Here is a 25,828-nt window from a genome sequence, read left to right as displayed (position 1 = left end):
GAGACTTGTTTCATCTTTTATCCACTAACAATGGAGCACTATTTATAGTGCTGGGGTCTTGAGTGGCTTCAACATGTGCACAGCTTTCAGGCATGAGTAGTAAAAGCAGAATTTTAACGCACCCCCGATTATTGCAATATTGTGCTGTTTGTCATTATGAATAATGAGCAGATAAATAATGTGAAAGATTCTTTGATTTAAATGGAAGTTTAATGATTCTGTTTTTCCAAGGGATACATGGCAATAGATACAAATTCTGCATTTCTTCTAACTGAAATACAAAGTTACCGAGGGAAAGGATTTAATTAGCTTGACAGTAGAAATGGAGCAGATTTCAGATTAGGTAAACTACAAAATTATCAAGTGCATAGATATTGTTGCAGAAGTTGTGCATAAGTGAAATACAGGCATGGTTAACCATGTTATTGGTGGGAGGAGGGAACCATAACTACCCCTGCCCAAAGAAGGGGTGCCTGAAGGGCTGGGTCTGCAATCTTAGTGACCTACAAACACAGCAGAGCTTTCTCCAGCATGTCGGGGAGTCAGACTCAAGAGTGCAGGGAGAACTACAGCGAAAGGTCATGTTTCACAGCGTCCAGGAGAGGGCAGAGTTATTTTTCCCCAGCAGAATAGTAAAGACAACTCAAAATCCTTAATGCTCCCACATTGTCCCATAACCTTCATCATCTGGGGCTTAACAGCTTGAATCTATGATCCCGTCTACTGCATATGTCTGGGGAGCAGGACTGATGACCTCAAAGGCTCTCTGTGGTGTAATCTTCTTGCTCCTCACAATCTCAGGGCAAATAATGCCTACAAGCATTAATAGTTTGGTTAACAAGACGTAAGAGGAAAGTGCAGTGAAAAGGGAAAAACATTTCCAAGTTTTAGTATGTTTGCTAGAAGATCTCTCTAGCTGGGCTTGGCAATGTAAAGCAGAATGCACTATGGCAACTGATGGTCAAAACTGTTTATTCCCCTCAGTTGCACTAGGCTAGAAATAATCAAACGAGATACTTTTATTCCTTCTTGTTTAGCTATTGTTGTTCAGAGCTCTGTCGCTCTCTTGTCCTTATATCTTCCATTACCATGAAAATGGCAAGTCAGTTTATACGGGATCTTTGGTTGCTAATGGACTCCCAAATAAAGAGGCATTTGAATTTTGATAGCTATCAGAAACTTCTGTATTGAGTCGATAGCAGACCAGGATTACTAGACATATCTATAAAGCTCTAAGGTTGCTACTTTAATTTAGACTCATGAAGGATGCATTGCAAGGTAAGGAAATTTTCGAAGGTAGATCAAAGGTTCAAGATAACTTACATTGATGTCCAACCATTTAATTGAGTATTGTGGGAAAGGAGCGTTATGCTACTTTATTGAACTATTGACTCTTCTCCTGTCAAACTGTCCTCCAGAAATAATTTAAAAATGTAATTCTGAATGTATGGCTTGCTAAAATAGTGATAAAAATAACCTGGAGCGTTGCCCATTATCTATTCAGCAGCTATTTTCTGTTTTGCTAGCCAATGATTCACTTGATGAGGAAAGTTTAACCCTGAAGTGAAGCAGCATGCCTGGTTGGTTGTGATACTATGCTATTAGAGATTGCTGAAAGTCATTGCTGTCCCTACTGAATTCTGTGATGATAGCCTGACTTATTTTACTTCAAATTTGCACTTCATTAATAAATGTACTGTGCAGGAATACCACATTCATTTATTTTTTATTTTATTTTAATTATTTCCATCTTCTCTGGAAAGAGGTAAACTTGCCTATACTTACACTTTAAATGAAAACAGAAACCACCACCTCAGTGCAGCTCACTGTGAGACAGCTATATCTATTCCCAGAAACAGTTGTGTTAGTCTTTCAAATGTCTATGTTAAGCATACTTGGAACTATCTGTCAGGTCTAATTATGACAAAAGATGCATTGAATACCCTTTAAATTCATGTCATGTGCAAAGCTCTACAGAAGTTTATAGGATCCCTTTCTACTCTGTAGGACAAAGAACTGGAAAGATTTTGGTACTGAAGTCATATATCCTCTTTCTGCCCTCCCATCCTACTCTCTCCTCAGTCCAGCCCCCTCTTCCCTCTGCTTGCCACCTAAGGGCTCAGGAATTAGCACCATCTTTCTTATCTCTTTGCTGCTAACATGGAGAATATGTCAACTGGAAAAAGAAAACACCTTTGAAATGCAAACACCACAGCATTTTAAGATATATTTTTGGGCTTTCAAATTTAAATATGGACGTGGTGCTGTAATTCTGAGGAACTTCTGATGCTTATGCTGCTATACCCTTCAAATATCTGTAGCACGCTTCAGTTGAGCAATGCATTTTAAAAACAATTAGAATCATAGAATAATTTTGGTTGGAAAGGACTTTTAAGATCATCGAGTCCAACCATTAACCTAGCACTGCCCCAAGTCCATCACTAAACCATGTCCAGCACCACATCTACTTGTCTTTTAAATACCTCCAGGGAAGGTGACTCCACCACTTGCCTGAGAAGCCTGTTCCAGTGAAGAAATTTTTCCTGCTATCCAGTCTAAACCTCCCCTGGGGCAACTTGAGGCCGTTTCCTCTTGTCCTATCGCTTGCTACTCGGGAAAAGAGACCGACACCCACCTTGCTACAACCTCCTTTCAAGTCATTGTAGAGAGCGATAAGGTCTCCCCTCAGCCTCCTGTTCTCCAGACTAAACAACCCAGTTCCCTCAGCCAATCCTCATCAGACTTGTGCTCTAGACCCTTCACCAGCTTCGTTGCCCTTCTTTGGACTCGCTCCAGCACCTCAATGTCTTTCTTGTACTGAGGGGCCCAAAACTGAACATAGGATTTAAGGTATGGCCTCACCAGTGCTGAGTACAGGGGGATGACCACTTCCCTAGTCCTGCTGGCCACACTATTTCTGATACAAGCCAGGATGCTTTTGGCCTTCTTGGCCACCTGGGCACACTGCTGGCTCGTATTCAGCTGGCTGTCAACCAACACCCCCAGGTCCTTTTCTGCCAGGCAGCTTTCCAGCCACTCTTCCCCAAGCCTGTAGCGTTGCGTGGGGTTGTTGTGCCCCAAGTGCAGGACCCAACACTTGGCCTTGTTGAACCTCATACAGCTGGCATTGGCCCATCGATCCAACCTGTCGAGGTCCCTTTGATAACCAAGGTCAGCACAATTGATAACCAAGGTAATTTTAAACCTTCAGAGCAGATCCAGCAGGAGCAGGATCGATGTCCTTCATTGCCAGCTCCGTGCCTTGGATTTTCTCTCCCTGTTTTTCTGTGCACACGAAGGCCTCGCCACGTGCTGCACAGCGGGTGGGAAACCACCGATGGGCGTGGGAAGTATTGTGGAGCTGCTCTTTGCAAAGCTGGAGCCAGGCAATCAGTTACCGCGGGCTCGCACTTGTCAGTCCATGCTCTCTTTCTCTGATCGCACGTAGTTATGCTCTCAATATCGTCGGGGGATTTTTGAAGAGGGGGGACAGGATCCGCGAGCGAGTTGCAGGAGTTGGCTCGGAGAATCGCGGTGCCGGTGTAAGCGGGCCACAGCGACATCTTGTGGTCGGACCGGAACATAGCTGCGAACGGAGAACCGCGGCTGCCGGCGGCACCCGGGCACCGGGCACCGTCATCGGCCTGCGGAACACCTGCGTGGAAAGACAAACCAAAGGCAGCAAACCGCGGGAGTTTAACTTACAACAGCCTATTTTCACGCTAACACAAGCTTCTTCCTCAGTATTTTGGAGGGAGAGGGGAATAAATATTTGATTCGTGTTGAACTCATAGAAAACACAAAAAGCAAGCATCCTGGTGAGGCTGTGAGGCTCTACTGCAAACTGCAAAAATGCAAGGTGCATGAACTCGTGAGAATAACACATTTTTGATGCACGTCTTAAAGAAATAAGGTGCATCCTGCTTGACACAACTTTAAAATAATAGATTGCCTTGTAGCAATTCTCTGCATGCTTGATTTCCCGAAGAGAAGTATGTATTTCAACTACCATTGAAATACAGTAACTGCTGAAAGGGGGGAAAAAATGAAAAGGATGGCAGGATGAAGTGAACAAGAACTCTTCTAGCAAAAGCTAACAGGTTAAATTCAAATGAGAGCCATGTAATTATCCAGACGAATTTAGGCAGAGCACTGCAATTACTTTTACCTAAGTACCCAAGGATGCCACTCATGATCTACTTCACATGTCATTCAAAAGAGATACCATCATTTCAGACTTGGTAATACATAAGAAACGTAAGGAAGAGTAGGACTTGGTCAGTTTTACTGGTGCTGGCTCTGCTATACACAATATGGGAGCTTAAGCTTTGCGGTGATACCAAAGAGTTAGATAGTAAAATAAAATGTAAGTGAGAATGGAAGGTGTATTTTTGTAGAGTGAGAAAATTACTGTCTCCTGCTTGTGTCACTTTGAGTCCATTACTTCTTAGAGCTATGAGTTGTCCCATTAGCTGGATTGTTAGATCTGCATATGTGTAAGCTCTGAAGGAATCAAAAATGTAATCACAACTACTGCAAGTGTCCAGTCAGCAGATACCAAGTGTTCTGCTTTCAGGAAATATTGAGGGATTCTTTTTTATTAATGTCTCATTCCGATCACATGGTATTTATATTGGTCAGTGAATCACAACATAACTCTTTCTGCAGCAAGACTTCATGCTGTTATAAAACTTCTTGCAAGCTGTAAAGGCTGTGTGGTTACATAGCCAGCTTAACCAAAGGAAGACTTCAGCCTGGGGGTCATGTCCTTCAAAACCTGGAAAAGGCTGGATCTGCCCAGCCTCTTGGAAAATCTCTCCAGGGCACTGATGCTCACTTGTAACTGTAAACTCGACCTCCTAATTTTAGGAGCCTCTTAAGAAGTGGAAAACTAATCTCAGCTTTTGCACTAGGAATCAAGTGTTTGCTCATTTGTTAGGAAGCTATGTAAGAGATATAAGTAAGCATGGAAAGGACTACCATTTTGACATGTTATATCCACCATTACAAGCGTTTTTTTTGACATGTTGAGATGATAGAAGAGCAGATGAAGGATGAGGATGAGGGATGACAGGACCACAGGGGCCACTGTTGGAACAACATCTTTACAGAACAGTGAAGGAATAAAAATACAACTAGTATAATAATGATTTTAAAATTCCAAGTTACTATAAAAGTTACTCTAAAGTGATATCATGGAACTCTTTACAAGTATTCGCTTTGTTATTCACATGGCTTGTTTTCTAAATATTTTTGTGTCTGTTATAGGCAATGCATCTGTGCCTCAAAAATTCTCGTGGAACTCCTATAGAAAGCAAACTATAGTATTTTATTTAGAGTGATGATAATCTGTTCACTTCTTGCACACAGAACAGTAGAGAGGAAATGGATAATTAAAAGAGAATAATGTGCCTAAGGGCTTGGAAGCTCTGTTTTGCCACTGAAAGGCGGGATCTAATGCACTCTTGATGTACAAAACAGTCTTATTGTTCACCAGTTACAAATTAACTAGTGTTCCAAGAAGAATGCCAGTTTTCAGGTTTCCTCCTCCTCTGCCTCACTGGTCTTGACTTGAGACTTGATAGGAATAACTCAAGGCAGTTGAGTACAGTAAGACTGGTGTATTTATTTTGGATCTGTTTAAACTTCATAGCAAGTGCTCACTTGCTTATTTAGGATGCAAAACATTTATTCCATGGATCAGACCGTCAGGTTTGCATGTTTTGAGGTTGACCACTTTAGTAAAAGTAATAGAAGTACTGAAAAACTCACCTATGGAGTTCTGGGAGTAGGAATATTTCTGCTGTTTAAAATTAAGTACTCCCTAAGGCTTCTAGGGGTAAGGGCTGGAATACCTAGGACCTAAATTACACATAAAACATGCTAACCTGTAATTAGCACAACCCCCCCATGATGTCATTTTGTTTAGTTTTTTCCTAAGAACAAAGGTAAGACTGAAGTTAAATAGATGGAATAACATGAAGACCTATGGTCTACTGATGCTCTGGATATGTCTGTCAAAATAATTACTTGCCAGAAAATAATTGAACTTACTAAACGAATTTTGAGATTTAAAATTTTCACTATGTTGAAGTGTTGGTATACTAAAGATATAACTGAACACATTTTGTTGCTCAGTTACCATTAAAATATTTTATTACGACATGAGTGATAAGAGTCAAAACTACATTACAGAATACATAGTTCCATGTATTTAGGAAATCTTAGAGCTGTGGGCAATACTTTCTGAGTATTTACTAGCAATAAGATGTCAGCTGAATGGCCCTTGATATGAAGGTGGCTTGTGGCTTTAGCTAAAATCTACAACTTTGGCACTGGATGCTAAATGAAGCCACTAATTTAAAGCATCCTGTGCTGCTGCATCCTGCATCCTTTGTGACTGTGTCTTGTAGGCACAAGTGGGATCAATGAGATTCTTCTTTAACATCATGAATCCATAAAAATTTTTCCAAATAACATAAAACTCACCCACCACCATACATGACAAAGGTGGATTAGTTACCTAGGGCCAAGCAAAGGTTCCCTGATCACTCAACCCAAAATTCGTTGAGGCTGAGATTCAACATGTTGATCTAGAAGGTCGTCAGCTAGAAATTCCAGGGTAGAAGTACCTCATCCAGAAAGTCCTTAAAGAGCAACTGCTGTGATTTTTGAAGGATTTACAGGAAGAGTTTGCTATGGTTGGTGAACAAATCCTTTCTGGAGTGACATAAATGTGCTGTTCAATGTCAACATAGCTTGGGATTTAACTTCTATGATGAGCATCTGTAACCGATGAGGAGCAGCTGGATACTGGGTGGGTCAGTATTGAGAGTGGAAAGCTTGCCCCAAAATCTCAAGTTTAGAGTGACTGATAGGGGATTCATACTGTCTTCATATGCTGACTTAGTGGATAATGCGAAATTCATTGGTAGCCATGTCTCCATTCTATGGGCCACCTATTTGTATCACAAAGTCAGCCTCTTCCTCAGGTTTCCAGTCTTAGAAGCAAAGCCAATAATTCATTGGCAAAAATACTGCCTCCTCTTGCCTGTCCACATGGAGAAAGCCAACGAAAATCTGTCTCCTATGTCAGAATTGTTATTTCCTTCAGTGTTGGAGTTAGAACAATATTCTCGTATTGTCTTAATTTCCTGACTTTGGTGATGCCAGGAAGGCTGCAGAGGTTGTAAAATCTGATGTTAGAAATCTTTTTTTGTAGATAGAGTTTTCAGTTAAATCTGAGGACCAAATTCTTACATATAAATGACATAAACCTTTTGTCTTCATTGGAGTTGCACATCACATAGTGTATATCAGTGCAGAGCTTACATCCTTAATTTTGATATTATCATCCGTACTAGTTCTGAAATTGCATGTTCTTTCATAGTATGCATTCAGCTCAGAAGACAGCACTTGGCCAGATTTTTCTTTCAGATCACAGATTAAGTTTACTGTAAATCTCAATTTACAAGACTTGGACAGTCATGATCTTCCACAGACATGAGTAGTGAGCGCTTCAATGAAGTGTTAAGCCTGAAGTTTAAAACTTATTTCTCTTATTTGAGCTTCTGTTCATACATGTTAGTCTTTGAAAAATCTGAAAACATGTTTTCTGGCCTGCTTTGTACACTTACCTATATGCAAAGACTCCATGCCATACAGGTTGGGAAAAAATAATGGGAGACTTGTTTTTCTTCTTAAAAATGTAATCGTATCACATAACATACTGGCAGAATCTGACTCAGTCTTTATCATACCCTCTAAGCAATGATCTCTGTACATGTAAGCATTCATAACATATGACCAGATACCTGGTTAGTAGGTAAGGTAGCACTTTCTTTCCATTACTACAATACTTTCCTCCCAACAAATATTTATCAATACAGCTATTTTTATAATAATATACAGCAGAATTGCTGTGCGAAATCTATTGCTTGTGTATTGTTCCACTGAAGGCCAGAAGATCCTTAATTAGACTTTATTATGCTAATATTTATGTTTAAATAGCATGTTGTGCAACAAATAAAATACTTGTCGTGAGATCGTGAGAGAGTAATAATGTTTATAAAGGCAGATTTAACTCCCAAGTTATAGAAACTGTTTTATTTTCACAGTAGAAGCTCTTTTTTCCATATTAATCTTTGCTGTTTCGAGTAGGTAAATTAGGTCTGTGCAGGCTAATAGGAGAGTTCTGTAGCCATATTTGTAATACTGGACTTCTAAGTGATTACCTATTCTTGGAGAGAAGTTTTAAAATATAATTCAGATCTTTACTGGGCATTTTTAAGTGTGTTAGAATATAAATTGTAGCATTCTTTGGGGCCGGTCAAACCTACTTACAGATGGCAAAAGAGTATGGTCTCTGTTATTTATAAAGTGAGGTGGGGATTCTTCATGATAGGGATGAACAAAGCCACAGGAAGATCATTCAGAAGAGTTAACCATAAGCAGAACCACAAACCACAGAGGGAGATTTGACACACAGTGAAAGGAGTTAGCACTGTTGGCATTTTTGTATCAATTCAAAATATATTCGGTTATACAGAGAATGACCGACGGATGGATAAAGTTAGAAGAGGAGAATGAGTGAAAGACAAAATTAATTGAGAGAAATGTTCTAAAACAGAGGAAGTTTGATTACTAGTGTACAAACAAGCTCTCAACTCAGCTAAAAATACTGAGTGATAGTAGCCGAAGGCAACTGGATGTTGAATAACGAGTGATTGTCTGTCCAGTTCACCAGCTCCCTACTCGCATTGCTGTTCCCATAGCATTCAGTGGGGATACTGGAGAAGTAAAGGTTGCAGGATTAAACCTTATTCTAGCAACAATCTGGGAGAGAAAGAACCACTAGATAGTTTCAGATGGACTCTACTCTGTCTCACTGTTACCCATTTTCTGTCACTGCTGGAATTTAGCTGTGGAAACAAATAGCAAAGAAAACAATAACAGGATTAAGAACAATGGCAGACTATTAAGTCACATACCAGTGGTTTACAGCCTATGGCATTTTTTTCCACTGGTACAATGTTAGATTTTCTTTTTGGCAATAGTTTTATATTTTTTATGTACAACATTTTAGGGTTAACACATGACCCAACTGAGGAGGGGATGCTTTCTAGTTCCTCCCTGGGAGCCAAGGGTCCGCTTTGATACAGTTTGCACGTTGTTCTTGATCTAGTTCTCCTACCTGAATATGTGTAATTTGGAGAGAGGCCCCTTTTCTGCTCAGGAACAAGAATTAGGGCCTCAGTTACCAAGCCATGCTTCATTCTTCCTGGGTATAGGAAGCCATAGAGAGCTGTTAGCAATCAGTGAGCAAACAATAGCAATGAACTCTTGTATGAACTGTCATTCTGGAAGGGCTAATGTGCACAGACTGCATAGCAACAGAGATTTGGGACCAACGTACAAACAACTGGTAATTCTGTAATCCTGGGCCTAGTCTAGCACCGTAGAAAAGCAGCATCCTCTAAGGTTAGGTACTGAAATAGTACAAGAGGACTCTGCTGTTTGAGAGATCAAATTCAGTTTCCTCCTCTTCTTATTTTACTTGTTCCCAGAGTCAACAATGCATCCTGCCTATACTATAAAAAGACACTGAACTATTCCGCAAGCTGGAAAAGTGCTGCAGTTCTGCACTCTGATTATGTAAAAATTCAAAGTTAATATTTCTTCTCAGTAGATGTTCAATTTATTTAGTCTTTGAAGTCACTTTGCATACTCTGATAATATTTTAAATTTCCTGGTCTAAAATGTCCAGCATTATTTTCACATATTTTAGGCTTATTTTTATCCATATCCAAGTATGAAGTAAGCACTTAGATAGCTAAGTGATGCGGTTACAAAAGATGCTTGCTACACACCAATTACATATCAGGTGCATTACCACTTGCAAAATTCAACCCCATTTGAATATGCAATAGGCATTAGGGCCTTCCAAAATGCAGCTGCTGCAGTCACTTGTCTTCAACAGCTTGTTACCCTTAATGTCCACATCTCATAGATGGGGTGAGCTCATTAAGGGGTATCTTTCTGCCTTTAAATTGGCTGCCATAGGAGACTGCTACATGTCAGCTATGCCTTTTGTACAAACTAATATGGAGTTAATTACCTGCATTTACAGAATGACCGGACTGATCCCTTGTGTTACCAGATACAACTCCCTGCAGTTATTACCTCCAGATGTGGGGAGAAAGGCTAGCAGAAATACCTGGCTCCATTAGCCCATGCTTTGTTGGGCCACAGCAGGTCTGAGCTGGAATCATAGAATCATTTTGATTGGAAAGGACCTTTAAGATCATCAAGTCTGACCGTTAACCTAGCACTGCCAAGTCCACCACTAAACCGCGTCCCTAAGCACCACATCTACTCATCTTTCAAATACCTCCAGGGATGGTGACTCAACCGCTTCCCTGGGCAGCCTGTTCCAATGCTTGACAACCCTTTGGTTGTCAACCCTTGGTGACGAAATTTTTCTGAATATCCAATCTAAACCTCCCCTGGCACAACTTGAGACCATTTCCTCTCGTCCTGTTGCTTGTTACTCAGGAGAAGAGACCAACACTCACCTGGCTACATCTTCCTTTCAGGTAGTTGTAGAGAGCAGTAATGTCTCCCCTCAGCCTCCTTTTCTCCAGACTAAACACCCCCAGTTCCCTCAGCCACTCCTCATACGACTTGTGCTCTAGACCCTTCACCAGCTTCATTGTCTTTCTTTGGATGCGCTCCAGCACCTCAATGTCTTTCTTGTAGTGAGGGGCCCAAAACTGAACACCCCAAAATGAATGTCAAGACCTGGTCTGCACCATTGTTATGCACTCAGACCTGTACTTCCAGATAATATTAAAAGTGGTCTAGGATGCTACTTGATGCTAAATATTGCAGAATCCTGTCTGTCTTATATTAGGTACCCAAAATCAATAGATACTTTGACCTTTACCTTTCTGTGCCTCAGTCGTGCTTCTGAAAGGAAGCAATAATAATATTCTCTCATCTTAAAGGATTGTTGTGAAAATGAACTAATTAATATCTGTGAAACACTTAGAAAGTATCATAACACGTGCCAAAGCAATGAATAACTCTGTCCTCAGACAGAATTTGACAAGTTGTGAGTAAATAATACATTGGTTCACACACAGCAATAATAACAGGAAAGAGAAAGGAATATTGAATACTGAATAAGATAGTAGTCAAGTGGAAAATATACAGCAGAGTTATATAATTGGACACCACATCATAATGGATAGGCACATGCAGACTGAATTAAAGCTGCACAGGAAAATTGAAACCTAGCATTTTCTTCCTAAGTGCCTAATTTCTACAGTGGTTTTAATGTGTCTTGAACACTTACTGTACTATAGCCACAACTGTTAGGTTTGTATTCCTCTTCTTGTTTTTCAGCATGATGATACATAATTTGCTGTGAGGGTGTGGGATATGTAGATAGAATCACATTTGGGAAATAATTCAGATAGTAACGTCAAGTTTTCTAAAGTGAAATTAGATCTGACCACACTATGAAGTTAGATCTGACCACACTATGAAGTTAGATACGACCACATCTACTTCTCCTCCATGAGAATTACGAGTGAGCTGATGTGGTAAATGGAAACCTCTTGGCAGTTCCCTGTCTGGAGACCGAATCCATCTAGTATGTGCTGCCCACTGTCTCAGTTGAGATAAACCAGAACTTCCCCATCTGCAGCAGGAATGATATCAGGAAAGGCAGGTGGGACCTGGTTAAAATGCCTCTATTGGAAGGGTCCATTTGCATCCCACTGAAATGATTGGGAATTTCACCAATATCTGTTTCTATGCAGTAATATGTCTTAGACCTCTGAAACCTAGATATGAAGCAGCAAACATGTGAGGAACATGACTTTTGCCCACGACTCATTCAGTTCTGAGACAGTGCATTAATATGCATGCTGAATTGCTAAACAGGGTGAAAATGAAGAATTAGTGATCAATACTAATGAAGATCATTCATTTGCTGTAAATACAAATGTACTGTACTTTTTGCTCACAATATATACAACTTTACTCAAAAGATTCTCCCAGTCTCTTGTTGTTTTCGTACTGCTACTTACAAATTTTCATGTGTTCAGAGGAACATTAATCTTTAGCCTTAGTTCCCTCAGTAAGTATTAACAGAGTTATACATTAATGAATAAACAGACTTAGCTTCCTTTTCTTCTTAAACCCTCCATGTAGAAGCAAGTGATCAAATTTCATGTTAGTTATACAGAAAGCTTCAGTTTACTGTTTAGCCAGGACTACAAAAATCAGATATGATCCAAATCTATCTATCCTTCATGACGAAATAAACCAGAAATTAAATAGAACAGGTATTCCTCCTCACATATTCTTCAGATGGGTTAAAGACAAGAAGCCTGTGCTTTGGCTGCTGGCTTCTCCCTCAAGGTAAAAAAAGAAAAACACTTTAGTGAGATTCAAAGGACCCTGTAAAGCATGCTTTGGACTTGCTCCTATAGCTGAAATCTATACAGTTGCCACAGAGAATACCTAATTTTTTAATGAGTTTTTAAGAAAACTGACTGTTGTGACCTATTTTCCTGAGCCGAGATTCAGCTTGACTTAGAGGTCTGTCAACGGCTTTTAAAGCGTGATTCCCTTCCTTCCTTCACGGGCCAGCTACTTGCCAGTTTTTCCTATCCTCAAAAATATGTGGAAGATGCTCAAAGGACAAATGCAGTTTATTCCTAACCAAGAACTATTCAAGATGGACTCAGAATATTCACTACCTTGTCTTGCTTTCCCCCACCTTTGGAGCTGTAATTGCATGTAGGATAGATCAAAGAAATGCACCGAAGTGGCTGAATTCACACGCTGTCTTTACACCCTCATCCCAAAAATACGTAGGAACAGTGGGGAAAGGGGGATAGTGCTAGTGTAAAGTTCCTGCCCACGCAGTAAAATGCCCGAGTGGAAATGCATTTCCAAGTGTGCGTGCCCTCTGATGTATTTATTCCTAAACCCTTGACTGAAATGCAGCTGAGCTTCTTGCCTACATAAGTCTGCTCCCTCGTACGTCTGCAGTGTTACTGGGTTTGTGCTGTTCAGACAACCACCACTAACTGGTAATTTATTACTCACAAGACAGGCTTATAATCCAGCTGCCAAGACATTAGCAAGAAAGGATGGCTGGACTTGTGGTTAGGGCACTGACTTGGGAGGTAAGAAATCCAGTCTTGGTTTTATCTCTCCTGCAGGCTTTTCTTTATGAATTCTGGCAAACCACAGTCTTTCTGTCCCACTTTCAAAGAGTGGGGGAAGAGGTATCAGGATTCTAGCCCTATTTGGATTATCGAGCTTTTCAGGAGAGACAGTAACTTCTAATGCATGTACGCAAAAACCCTTACACAGAGACAAGATAGCATGTGAGGCCTTTAGAGGAAAAAGACAGAGCAAACAAGGATCATAAGAATTATAAGTATGAAGCTGTACCACCAGTGATAAAGACAAAACTGAGTTTAATGTGAATACACCTTTAATATTCCTGGTGAAACCAAAGAACAACTTGCTGACTCAGGTATGACAGGTGGACTTATGGGAAGGGATAAGCCCTCCACCCTCCTCTATTATGGCACCAAGTATGTCACTTGCTTCATGGGATGTGATAGCACAGCAGTGGATGACTGCATCCAATGCTACAGGCTGGGGCACCACCATAATGCAACAGAAAACACGGGGTGCAGCAAGTAGAAGGTGAGTATACAGAAAATAAGAAAGCATGTAGTAATCAAAGTTTGTCAAATGGACGCATATTCAATTGAAACAAAGATGTTTACAGCAGATTTACCTTTTGCTGCAGTTGGCAAGTAAATGTAATTGTATTGCTGTCCTGTTTGGCTGATGATCTTGCTTTTTTGTTTTATTCACCAGCAGAATATTAGTTTGCAAAGAAAACACAAGAGTGCCCATTCTAGGCTTATCACACTGTAGTACTACTCATGGATTTTGTCTACAAAGAGCTTTTTACAAGATGAAATTGCTTGAGTTCTATTTAAAATTAATGCTTGTAGGCCCACCTTTCAGACCTCTCTTGGGCAAAGTTCATATTGAACCTGAATTTTGCATGTGTAAGGACTGAAAAGGAGCAAAAGGACAAAAGGATTAAATATTTATTTTTATAATACCTGTACTGTAGAAAGAGTAAAAAAGCCTCATAGACTTGTTGGACATTAATATGAAAAAATGTTGCAGTGATAATAAGTGAGATAAGTGGCTATATGTGCCAATGTGCTAAACTGCATATGTGAAAAATGTTGAAAATATTTGTGGATAATTGCACGCACAAAGGCACAGCAGGAAATTTATTGATGGAGTTATATTTTCTTTAAATCATCTTAGAATGTCAGATATTAGGTATAGTCCCCTGCTACCCTGTGTGGTTGAGGTACAACAAATACTGTCAGAAGCAATAAAATAACTTATAGTGCATATTATACATACACTGCTCACTCTATAGATACCATAACTCACACTTCCATGCTAGATGCTAGCAAGAGAGACAACATTTAAAAAGTAAATCCCAGACATGAGACTTTCTGAGTATAGACTGAAAGAAAATTCTGTTTGTATGAAGTGTGCCTAGATATTACTATGAATGTGAGGATTACCGCTTGAGTAATTAAAAAGCAGCTTGATCGTAGTTGCTGACAAAAACCCACATAAGAGGGATTTCAGATAAGCAATCTTGACCAAACAAATCCTGGTATTAGCAAGTATTTCACTGACCAGATCTTACATCACTTTTTCCTTACATCCCAATTTTTGTCTTTTCCTTAAGTCTATGCTTTGTTGGCTGGTTTTGTGTCACAGGAGATATAAAGCTTTTCCTGTTACACCCTAATTGTTTTCATTGTATTGAAAGTGGGAGATGTTTAGATGCCTTGTTTATCTCCCAAAACATCTTTGATGACTATAAGAATTCCCTTGCTGGTGGTGTGGTTTTGTTTGGTTTGTTTGTTTGGGGGTTTTTTAAATTGAATCTGGAAAGAAAAATCTTTAAAAGATCATTCATTTATGAGTTCTTGAAAACTGGGGTTCAAAGCACAGATTCTCTCTTGGTTTACACAGGCTCCTATTCATAAAGCTGACTGTAGGTACTAGAAAACCCCTAACTTGACCTCATTAGCCAATGAGAAGTTATAGGAGTTCAGGACTGAATTCAAAGTTAAAGTCAAGAGGAGTCTGTTTATGTCTCTGGATCAAACGGTTGGAAATTTACTACCTTTTCAGATCGCAATCTTTCCAAAGAGTATGCATAAAAAACAGGTTCCTTTCTTCCTTCTTGTAACTTTTCAGGTTCTCCTGATGTTTTTCTGGGTAACATGCAAAGGAATCAGAAGAGCTGACTAGGAATACACAATTTTCATACTCGCTGAAGTCAAAGCTCCTATAGTGCACTTTGACAGGCAATAGAGGCACTTCTCATAGCGTTAACTCCTAGACAGGTTTTCACACTCCTCACCATCACCTAAAGAAATTTGCATCGTATGATACCAAATCTGTCAAAGATAACAAAAGTTTGCTAAAAATCTAGACCTATGATTTTAATTACCTTTTTGAAAACTTTAGATATTTATATTTAAGGGCAAGTCTTGATACAGTAAAATAGCATTGAGAACAAGTGTTAGGAAAAGACTACCTTCATTTCAGTCATTAACTGAAAAACAGAAGGACAGCTGAGTGTGTATAATTAAGTACAACAACTTAAGTAGTATTTGATTTACAGGGAAATTCAGCTAAGACAGAGTGTGACCACAATCTGAAGAGTGTATGACAATGAAGTCGTACACTCTTCAGGATTACCGTAAGCACAGTTGGCGTAAACCCCATGATTTTCTCTCTGAACTGTATACTTGCGATTTCCTGTAAATAATAATGCCAAATACTAGCTAGTCATTTACCGTCTGTATAAAAAAAAGCAAGCTATAAAAGAAATGAGCATTCTGCCTATTCTTAGTTTGTAATTACATTTTACTATAAAGTATATGGAATGGTCTAATTCCTGAGTCTCTGCAAGTCTTAAGGCATATTTAATGGTGCAGACGTACTGCAGAAAGTCTGTCAGGAGGAAGCCTTATCCTGACAGAAATCTAGTCATGTTTCCCCATCCTGAGTCCCAAAGCACGTTAATAGAGCCTGAAAAGAGAGAGGCAGTGTCGAGGAATGCTCAGAAATGTCCTAACTCAAGACAACTTGCTTGTGCCTGCCAACAGAACAGCTTTTTTAGGGTTCCTTGCTGATATTTAAAATCAGCTATTTTGCTGATAGGCACCTCTATTGTCCCTTTGAATCCCTTTGGTTAGAAAATACTAAAGGAACTTTTTAATGTAGTAGTACACTGTGTTTTTAAATACAGTGACTAATTGTGATTATCTCAGACAAGAGCAGTTAACACAGATCTGCCCTTGGCCACAGTAAGGGCAAGTTCGCATTTAATATAATTGTCATTGAACATCTCTATTGATTCGGTACATCTTCCCAGTAAAAACAAGCCAATGACAGCAGAGCACACTCTATTCTTTCCAGACTTAGTCCATGCTTTTGTATGAACAAATCATTATATATGTTTCATACCCTTAAAAAGTCTAAATGTCATAGTTAATATACTAGGGAGTTACAACAGGCTTTGCCTCTAGCTGTTTTCTACACCTAATTTTACACAGCATACATAAGCAGAATTAAATTGTTTAAATAGTGTAATGCTGTACAGCTAGTTCAGTCAATAATGTCCTTAACTCTTGCTACACTGTATTTTTCCCCATAGGATCATATGCATTTTACCTTAACTATTATTTTGCCTTGTTTGAGAGGGGAAGAAAAATTTCTCAAAAATTTTGTTCTGCAGGGAGCAATAAAGAAGAACATAAATGATGTCTATACTGTTATATGTTCCAGCAGCTGACAGAGGCATCTTAAAACTGCTGTACATATACCACCAGCATCCAAATAGCTCTGCAAAAAGTATCAATGGCAATAAAGGCTTCCTCGACCTTCCTCCAAACACCCAAGGAAAAAGGGCTTGCTAACAAACCATTCCATTTTTACTCATGGAAATCAGACGAAATCCGTGGAAGCTTTTCTCACCCACGCAGTGGCCATAGGCAAGTTTAACTTCCAGGCACAGCCAAAGTAAACAACAGTGTGTGACCTTGCTCCCAAACCTGGAAGGCACGGTGCTTCAAAAACATTTGGATTACCTTCATGTTATTCCTGCAGTACAGATTCCATTCAGATTTGTGTATGTGAGTTGCTTTTGGAAACCACGGAGACAGATGAGTGACTTGACTTAAAAACACAAGTTATTTACTTAATAGCGTCAGTACAGAGATATTACTGGAGCTGAAAAAGAAACAACATTTTGTTACACACATTTGTTTTCCTTCTTCCAGACATATTTTCCAGTGTAGTGCTATTTTCTTAAGTTCCCATCTTCAAAATACATCTGCTGTCCTAGTGGGGGAGCATGAAGTTGATTTATCTGGATTCTTTTGGCGTATCATTGCTTCAAACTTTTATAACCTCAGATGTATAGAACTGTACCTACAGAAACATCACAAAGTGCCTCAGGAACAATTACAATTGAAACAAACCCTTTCGAGAGATATGATTTGTCTCTAAGACTTCCCCTGTTGGTTTCAATTCACAGCATCTCCTTACTTACTACATCTATTTTTTTCCTCAATAATTAGTACATTGGCCCATATTTCTTGCTTTTCAACTAAGTGGGAATCCTTTAAAATGATCTGCAGTTGCTATAACCTTTTCCCTATTCCTTGTCTTCAAAAAGTGGCTGAATCACAATCCTTTTAGTAAATACATCTGACTGACACAGGATTATCCTTCTGGACTGGTATTGTTCAAGGCTTGTTATGATTTCTTGAGGCACTGATATCTATACCTCAGATTTTGCTTCCAGAGTCTTATGCTCTGATATTGCTTTTTAATCCTGTTTCAGCTGTATGTTGATATGTGTGCCTTATCATTAGTTATATACTTTAATTCATCAGCAATATGCAGCAAAGCGTTTAAGCATTTAAGCATGCTTTAGTCAGCAGGACTTTCAGGACGTGTTTTAAAGAAAAAAAGAGCTCCTCGGGATATGCTACATAGCAAAATGCAGGTTTAATTATAACTTGTGTTCACATGCCTGCATAGCTTAAATTAGCTAACATGAATAAAAGTAAAAGAATTACTTTTGGGTGAACTGGTAACTAGAGTTCAAACTCTAAAGCATGTGTACCACTTTGCCCTTTCTCTTCTTAACATACTACCTAAATGAGGCTAAAATCTGGGTTCATTTCTGCCATAAAGGTATATCCATACCAACAAATTATTTCTTACTAATTTTGAGATTTTACTCTTTTTGCTAAAAGACATTTTGCTTTGCATTTCAGATTCAGAAACAAAGTAAGTTAAAATGTAGAAAAACTTCAACCACTGAGACCTTGTATCTGGTGTTATTTCCAGCGAGAGATGAAATTGTCATTTCCACTGATAGCTGCAATGCTTTGCTGAGCATATTCTTAATATATGCTATATTTAGACTACAGGCAAAGTTTGGTTGCACAGGTTTGTAGTCATACTGACTTCGCAGTAAGTCATGACTTTTAAGGAAGGTACAAAGCTGAAGTATATAAGATGGCTTAACATGTTGCATGTAAATATGAAATACAAGGTCATAAGCAAAATGCAACTTCTTTTCTTTCAGAAGTATCTGTTCTTTCATTTGGTTTGAGACTTCATATTTATTCTCAGCAATTCAGTGATGTTACTGAATCTTGCTCTTTCAGAGTGAAGAGAAGGACTGATGCTGACAGCAGTCAGAACCATGTTCCAGGTGTCTGCACAGCTTTAACTGAGGCACCACCTTCCCTTCCTTTGGACAGGCAGACCTATGGAATGAGCACTGTTAATCTCCAGCCACAACAGAGGTATTATGTAGGTCATAAGATATATTGTCTTTTACCAGTGCAATGGCATTTTTTTCACAACTTCACAAGACTATGATTTGAGAAGTTCTGAAAATATGAAGAATTTTCTAAGACCAAATGGGAAGGTGGAAGGCTTTAAGAACTGGATCCAAACCCAGCCCATTTTATAGTTTGAAAGAGACAGAATATTCTCTCTCTAACATTTTTAGGAATTTCCAAATGTAAATTTGGAACACAAGTGTATTTCTGGCCTAACAGAGTTCACATCATCTGATCTAAAACAAAGGAAAAGGCTACAGATGAAAACATGTATTTGTATGTTAACACTACCATAGTATAACTGTATTGCTTTTATTTATTTATTCAGTAAAAAGGCAAACCAATTTGAACACGAGAGAGAAATGTTTGAATACTCTGTAAACAATATTTATACTAGTAAGAAATGTATTACAAACTCTAATCATAAATGTACCACTGAAGTCACAAAAATCTGAAGGTTCAGCTCATCCCAGAAAGATAGACATTATGTGGAATGGGACTAAATTTCTTAAGTGTTTGCTTCTTTGTTGATTCTCAGCAGGGACATGAAGGTACAGCTTCTAATCCATCTCTTGAAGGTATTTCCACAGCGCCCCAAGCAGTAGAGGGTTAAATCAGATTGTAACTGTGAAATTTTTTTTTAAATCTTGACAACACCTTGCCAGAGGAAAACACTATTTTCTACATTTCACAGAAAAGGAATCACACAAAGAAAAGTCAAATCCTTTGTGAAGTGTGTATGAGAAGAAACCCTAAAGCCCTACATCCGTGGCTTCCAAATTCCACAGTTTCTTAAACACAGAAACCCTGCTACCAAGGGAGATTCCCTATCTGTGATCAGTTAGTCCTCAAACTCTGCTAGTAATTCAAACAAGATTGACAGTTTAAGATTAGGACTCTTAACTATTGTTTTTATTGCTGTGGGACTGTTTCATGACCTTCCATTGAAGAATCATGAAACGAAAAATGAATCCACAGCATTACCAACTCAGGCTGGGGTTACACAGAAATGAAAAAATATATGTAACTTCCAGTCTGCTCAGCAATATAATCTATTGACTAATCTATTCAAATTTCTTCATGCAAATCTTCTTACATTACTTTGGAGTACAGGGAAGAGTAAATAACCTATATAAAATTGTAATATTACAATTACTTTATTCACATCCCATAGGTTTAAATTAATTATTCATTAAAATTATACTAGATTTATATCTGTGTAACTACAGTCAGAAACTGGTTTCTACTTTTGACCTTTTTTACCATTAATTTTTGCTTTTAGACTGCCTGTTGTTATTTTGCCAGCAAGGTTACCTAGAGGACAGACAAGTATTTCAGGAAACAAGAAAAAGGAGGAGAAGAGGTGATAAAATCCTTTTCAAAATCTGCTTGCTTGCTTTCATATCCACGTGTTCGTTTGTAGGAAAAATGGCCAGCAGTGTGCCCTTGTGGCCAAGAAGGCCAATGGCATCCTGGGGTGGATTAGAAGGGGTGTGGTCAGCAGGTCGAGAGAGGTTCTCCTCCCCCTCTACTCTGCCCTGGTGAGGCCGCATCTGGAATATTGTGTCCAGTTCTGGGCCCCTCAGTTCAAGAAGGACAGGGAACTGCTAGAGAGAGTCCAGCGCAGAGCCACGAAGATGATTAAGGGAGTGGAACATCTCCCTTATGAGGAGAGGCTGAGGGAGCTGGGTCTCTTTAGCTTAGAGAAGAGGAGACTGAGGGGTGACCTCATTAATGTTTATAAACATGTAAAGGGCAAGTGTCATGAGGACGGAGCCTGGCTCTTCTCAGTGACATCCATTGACAGGACAAGGGGCAATGGGTGCAAGCTGGAACACAGGAGGTTCCACATAAATATGAGGAAAAACTTCTTTATGGTGAGGGTGACTGAACACTGGAACAGGCTGCCCAGAGAGGTTGTGGAGTCTCCTTCTCTGGAGACATTCAAAACCCACCTGGACGTGTTCCTGTGTGATATGGTCTAGGTAATCCTGCTTCGGCAGGGGGATTGGACTAGATGATCTTTCGAGGTCCCTTCCAATCCCTAACATTCTGTGATTCTGTGAAATACCTAACCATAGCACACATGGAGACCATAATGTCAGAAGGTAGCAAAGCATTAGAGCACAGAGAAAGAGAGGAGTTTTGACTGAGACGTCTTGCTTCTCCCATAGCACTCATTTACCTTTGCCTGTAGTATCTCTGCATGTTGACATTTGTCAATATATCAGATAAAGAGTTGCAAATCGCTTCAAGTTTTATTTACTCAGAGCAGCTTCTCTTTTGCTGCTAACAGTTACGTGGGTTTGTTTAACAGCAGGCTCCGAGACACTGAAATTAGATCTGCAACTACAACTGCCCACTGCTCTGGGCCTCTGTTTAACACTCAGACTCTCCCTATGAAAAACTCCAGTCTTTGATTTCTATGTCGTTCTTTTTTGCATTTTTATGCCCTTCCGGATCTTTCTAGGAAATACCTTTGGTGAGAACTGGCCACACACATTTACTGTTAACATTTATACTTAGAAATCTATTACCATTAGACCAAATACTTTTTTTTTTCTCCATCAGTTTTCCAGCTGCTGAACCTCAGAACTCCTCTAACTAGTCTTGCTTTCTGTCTCCAGCTTCTTGTCTGTTCTGACAGTGAAATCAGAGACTGTTTTATACATCATTTGTCTTTTTGAACTAATCAGAATTTGTATCTTTTAAGGCATCCAATTCTAAATTTCTAGCCATGTCTAATAAGGGGATTTCATAGCATTTGGGAGCATTTGCAGTACTGTATGAGTATCTTGAGTCAAAGTGGTCCATATTTTTATTTGAGGCTTTTCTCTACAGATTTTATTATACCACAGTAAGGATTATGGTATTAACATGAAACCACATTACAAAGTTTTGCTTTCCTGCTGCTAACTATCCTGTGACTTGCTGAGATAAGAGTTTGTGTATGGCCTCTGTAACAACCTTGTACTATGGAAAACTGAATGTTGAAACATAACACAGTATGAGTAAGGTAGTCTCTTTCAGTACTCTCAGAGATATCAAATGCTTTATCTCTGTTTCTTAACTTTAAGAAGTTTAATAATGGGGAAAAAAATATTACCCTCCTAATTAAACAGAGCTATCTGGGCACCTTATATCAGTAAAAACTGAAGATTAGTACAACTACCTTCTTGCTAGTAAAGAAAAGGTCAGTTGCCTTTCACCTAAGGTTATTAGAAAGTAAGGCAATTGGGCAGGATGGGGGAACAAGGGGAGCACAAACACACCCTGCACTTTGTTCTCTCAGTGAATGAAATTATTCTGATGTGGCAAAGTAGTTTAGATGGTCTCAATCACTGATGTACTACTGGGCCTCTTTGCTTTAGGGCACCTTTTATAAAACACCCAGTGTTCAGGTCATTTAAACCATGACATGGGAACACCAGCTACACTGTTGATACGTACTGCTACTGAATGAATAGCACTGCTTTCTGCAGGATTTCTATACAAGTATTATCTTTGCCAGAATCTATTTAACCAATGAGACCAGAAATTAAAGGGATATGACTAAAAGGTAAACTAAAGTATGCCTGTCCCTCAAATTATTTTCCAAGATAATGCTTGCTGGACAACTTGTATCTATACAGCTGCCTATACAATTCTGAAGAAAGCCCTACTAATTACATTCAGATATGTTTGGAAATAGGCATATTCATTGGTATTTACATTTTAAATTCCCATCTTGCTAATATCTACTTTATCTACTAATGAACAAATAAATTTTATGTCAGTTCCACCTTCAGAATTTGTTGACTGCTAGTGCCATAAGCCCTTGAATTTGGCAGGTGGCAATCATAGGTTAAAATGTTCAAACTCATTAAATTGCACTGACATAAACAATAGATAATTAAATGCTGTGCTCAGCACTTCTCAGGGTCAAGGCCTGAGTAAAAGATTGATTATTTCTCATACAAGTTTTAAGAAATAAATTTTTGCAAGAGGATTTAACTGAAGATACATGTGCACTTCCGCAAAGCAGCTCACTTCACTTTTTTAACCCAAAGTTATTACCTAATAGCCACCACATGAGGTTTTGCCCCATTAAAATACTTTGATCTTTTCCCTTCTATCTTGACATGTTAGTTCCTGCTGACAAGCTTCTTTATGAAGCATTTATGCTTCATAAATGTTAGCACACTTAACACTGCATTAGGTATATATTCCAATACAACACTGAACTTCTTTTTAGATGAAAGAAATCCTACAGGACTTTGCTAGAGAAATCTCAGCAACATGATGACTGCTATGTAGGCTAGAAGGCATGTGATGTAGGACTTGTATTCTGCTGTTGTTCAATGTTAATCTTCACTTTGTGTCATAAAATGAATGCGCCATAAGGCTACACAATGGCCAAATGACTCATGTGTTTACAGTGAAGAGAATGACTAATATCCAAGCTTAGGCTTGGCTTCTCTCTCAATCAAGTCTGTGGGATTTGCAGTGTATACATTAGCATTTTTTCTGATTTTGTAAACCTATGTTCTGTTCAGTTCATGAGGACTTGTTTATAAGCTATAAAGAAAATTGCATGTATAAAATAGTCATTTGGGAATAAGTACTTTTCTTTGCATGTATAAACACATTTCATCTTCATAATTAAATCTATCAGATTCATATAAAACAGAAGGGTGTTCTAGCTCATTTTCTCCAGATCAGTGCTAGATAAACCACACCTGAGTGGTGTTTACGTAACTCACAACTACTCTCAGAAATTCTACTACTTTTGGTCATGATGTCTGTCTGTGCTTGATTACCCTTCCCATTAAAGTGTTTTCCAGTGTCTGACCTAAATCTCCCTTGCTGCAATGCAAGCCAATGACTTCTTTTCCCATCACGACATCCTCTCTGCAGCAACACTCTACATATGGATTCTATTTTCCCCTCAATCAGCTCTAGAATAAATAATTCCCAGTCTTTTCCCATTACTTGCACAGGAAACCCTTCTGAAATCTCTGCTTGTTCTTGATGCTCTCCTTTAGATTCTCTTCCAGTCACCTTTCATTTAGAGAAGCATCTAAAGGCAGCAAGTCTCAAGAGTGATGTATTACTGCTGCTAAAAAGAAGAAATAAAGGGTTTTAAAGGTTAAGGGGAAAGCACTGCAAAATGTTAAAAATCACATGCAATGACAGAAGAAAGATGAAATCCAAGTTCCTGGCAGCTCCTTTGTTACAGTATTTGAGAGGCGTACTTTAGCCACCTCTGTTCACCCTGTAGTTCCCATTGTCAAAAGGACATCTCATGATCAGCAGAAAGTTGCCAGCAATGGCTGTGACTGTATGGAAAACAGTTAGAATACTGAATAGCAGGTAGGGCCAAGCCTGTATCCCTTCTTCCACCCCTTTGCTATTAAAATACCAAAATTAGCAAATTTCTGAATGATTTAAAGTAAACAAATTAATTTGTACTCACCTAAATTAATGTGCTATGCAGCTGTATTTGACATTGATTCCCAAAGTAAAGTAAGGAAGGTCAAAGGAAGCAAGTTTTTTCTAGACCAGACACACGAGGAAAATTAATTAGCCATTGACAAGAACTACCTGCCTTTTGGGCAGATGGGGGGAACGCCTTATCAACACTCTCTGACACTGACGGGATGTAGTAACCACGGCTGTTTGCAACTGGATGAAATTCATTAGAAAAATCAGAGCAGCAATTGCAATTACGCTTCCCCCCACCCTAGTTTACTAAATCTAGGCCAACTGCTTACTAACGTCCTTAAAAATACACATTCCTGTTTGCTCCTGAATCCTCATTTACTCCTTCTTTCCTCTTTGCTCCTTTCCTACTTTCATAATGCTTTTTATTACAGTGCGGGATTTTTTTTTGATGAATTATCTCACTTGATACTGTCTTTCCAGATTTCCTGTCCCACACTGACACTGAGCAGCTTCCTTCTACTTCTCCAGCAAGACGGGTGTTACTGCTAACGGTACAGGTCTGCGGAAGAGTCTACGGGTCAGACGTTAGCTTGCAGTACAAGGCAGGAGCGCTGCTTTCACAGCTGGTTGGGGGAACTATGCTACAGGATAAAGAAGATAAACTTCTTACCTGCCTACATCAAATTTCTCAGAAACGGGTTTACTCGGAGGTTCTGCTGAATGTGGTTTAGCTACTTCGGTCCCTCCCGACGAGACCTTGTTTCTACAGGGGTTAACACATAACTCCTGTCCCCACCCGCCAGGAGTAGTCCGTGTTTGCGAACCGGATCGCTCTCCGCCCGGGGCGAGGAGCCACTCTCTTCCCGGGGTGCTCCGCCAGCCGCCGGGCGAAGGGCCCCTGCCCACCCCGCCTCGCCCCGCCACGCCGGGGCACCCACGGCGGGGGCCTCAGACAGTTCAAGACGTCCCGGCAGTGGAGGCACCGGGGAAGCGAGCCCCAAGAGCACGGCCCGCGGGCCCGCTGCTGTGCATCCCCCACGGCCCGGTTCGCCGACACCTCCACCCAGCCGCGCCTGCCGCTCGTCCGGAGCCCGCGGCTTCGCCCCACTCCACCTGCCGCAGCGGGGCCGGCTCCAACCCTCGCCTCCCCCCCTGCGGGAGAGCCCCAGTGCCCAGGCGACGCGCCCGCCTCGGAGGGAGTCCCGGCCGCCTTCCCATGGCGCGAGTACGGGCGGCCCGCCCCACCACGGGCGGCCCTCCCCACCACCGCAACTACCGCGGGCCCTGCGCGCGCGTGCGCCTTTAAGAACGCCCTCCTCGCGCCCCACGTGTGCGATCAGCTGACAGGGACGTCGCGCGGGGCGGGGCGGAGCGAGGCGTGGGCGGGGCGGGGG

At 40.0% G+C, this 25,828-nt stretch overlaps 1 long non-coding RNA gene across 1 annotated transcript; it reads right to left on the bottom strand.

Moving 5' to 3' along the window:
• Positions 1-188: 188 nt before the first annotated feature.
• Positions 189-25,690, bottom strand: LOC137676531 (uncharacterized). The gene is made up of 2 exons (XR_011050098.1): positions 25,105-25,690; positions 189-3,655 (listed from the first exon to the last, which is right to left on the bottom strand). It is a non-coding gene; the product is annotated as an uncharacterized lncRNA (long non-coding RNA).
• Between the last annotated feature and the right edge of the window lie 138 nt (positions 25,691-25,828).

This window comes from Nyctibius grandis, chromosome Z (assembly GCF_013368605.1).
Source record: "Nyctibius grandis isolate bNycGra1 chromosome Z, bNycGra1.pri, whole genome shotgun sequence".
Lineage (NCBI taxonomy): Eukaryota > Metazoa > Chordata > Aves > Nyctibiiformes > Nyctibiidae > Nyctibius > Nyctibius grandis.
The sequence above is the reverse complement of the archived record's forward strand: the minus strand, read 5'-3'. Positions and strand labels throughout refer to the sequence as shown.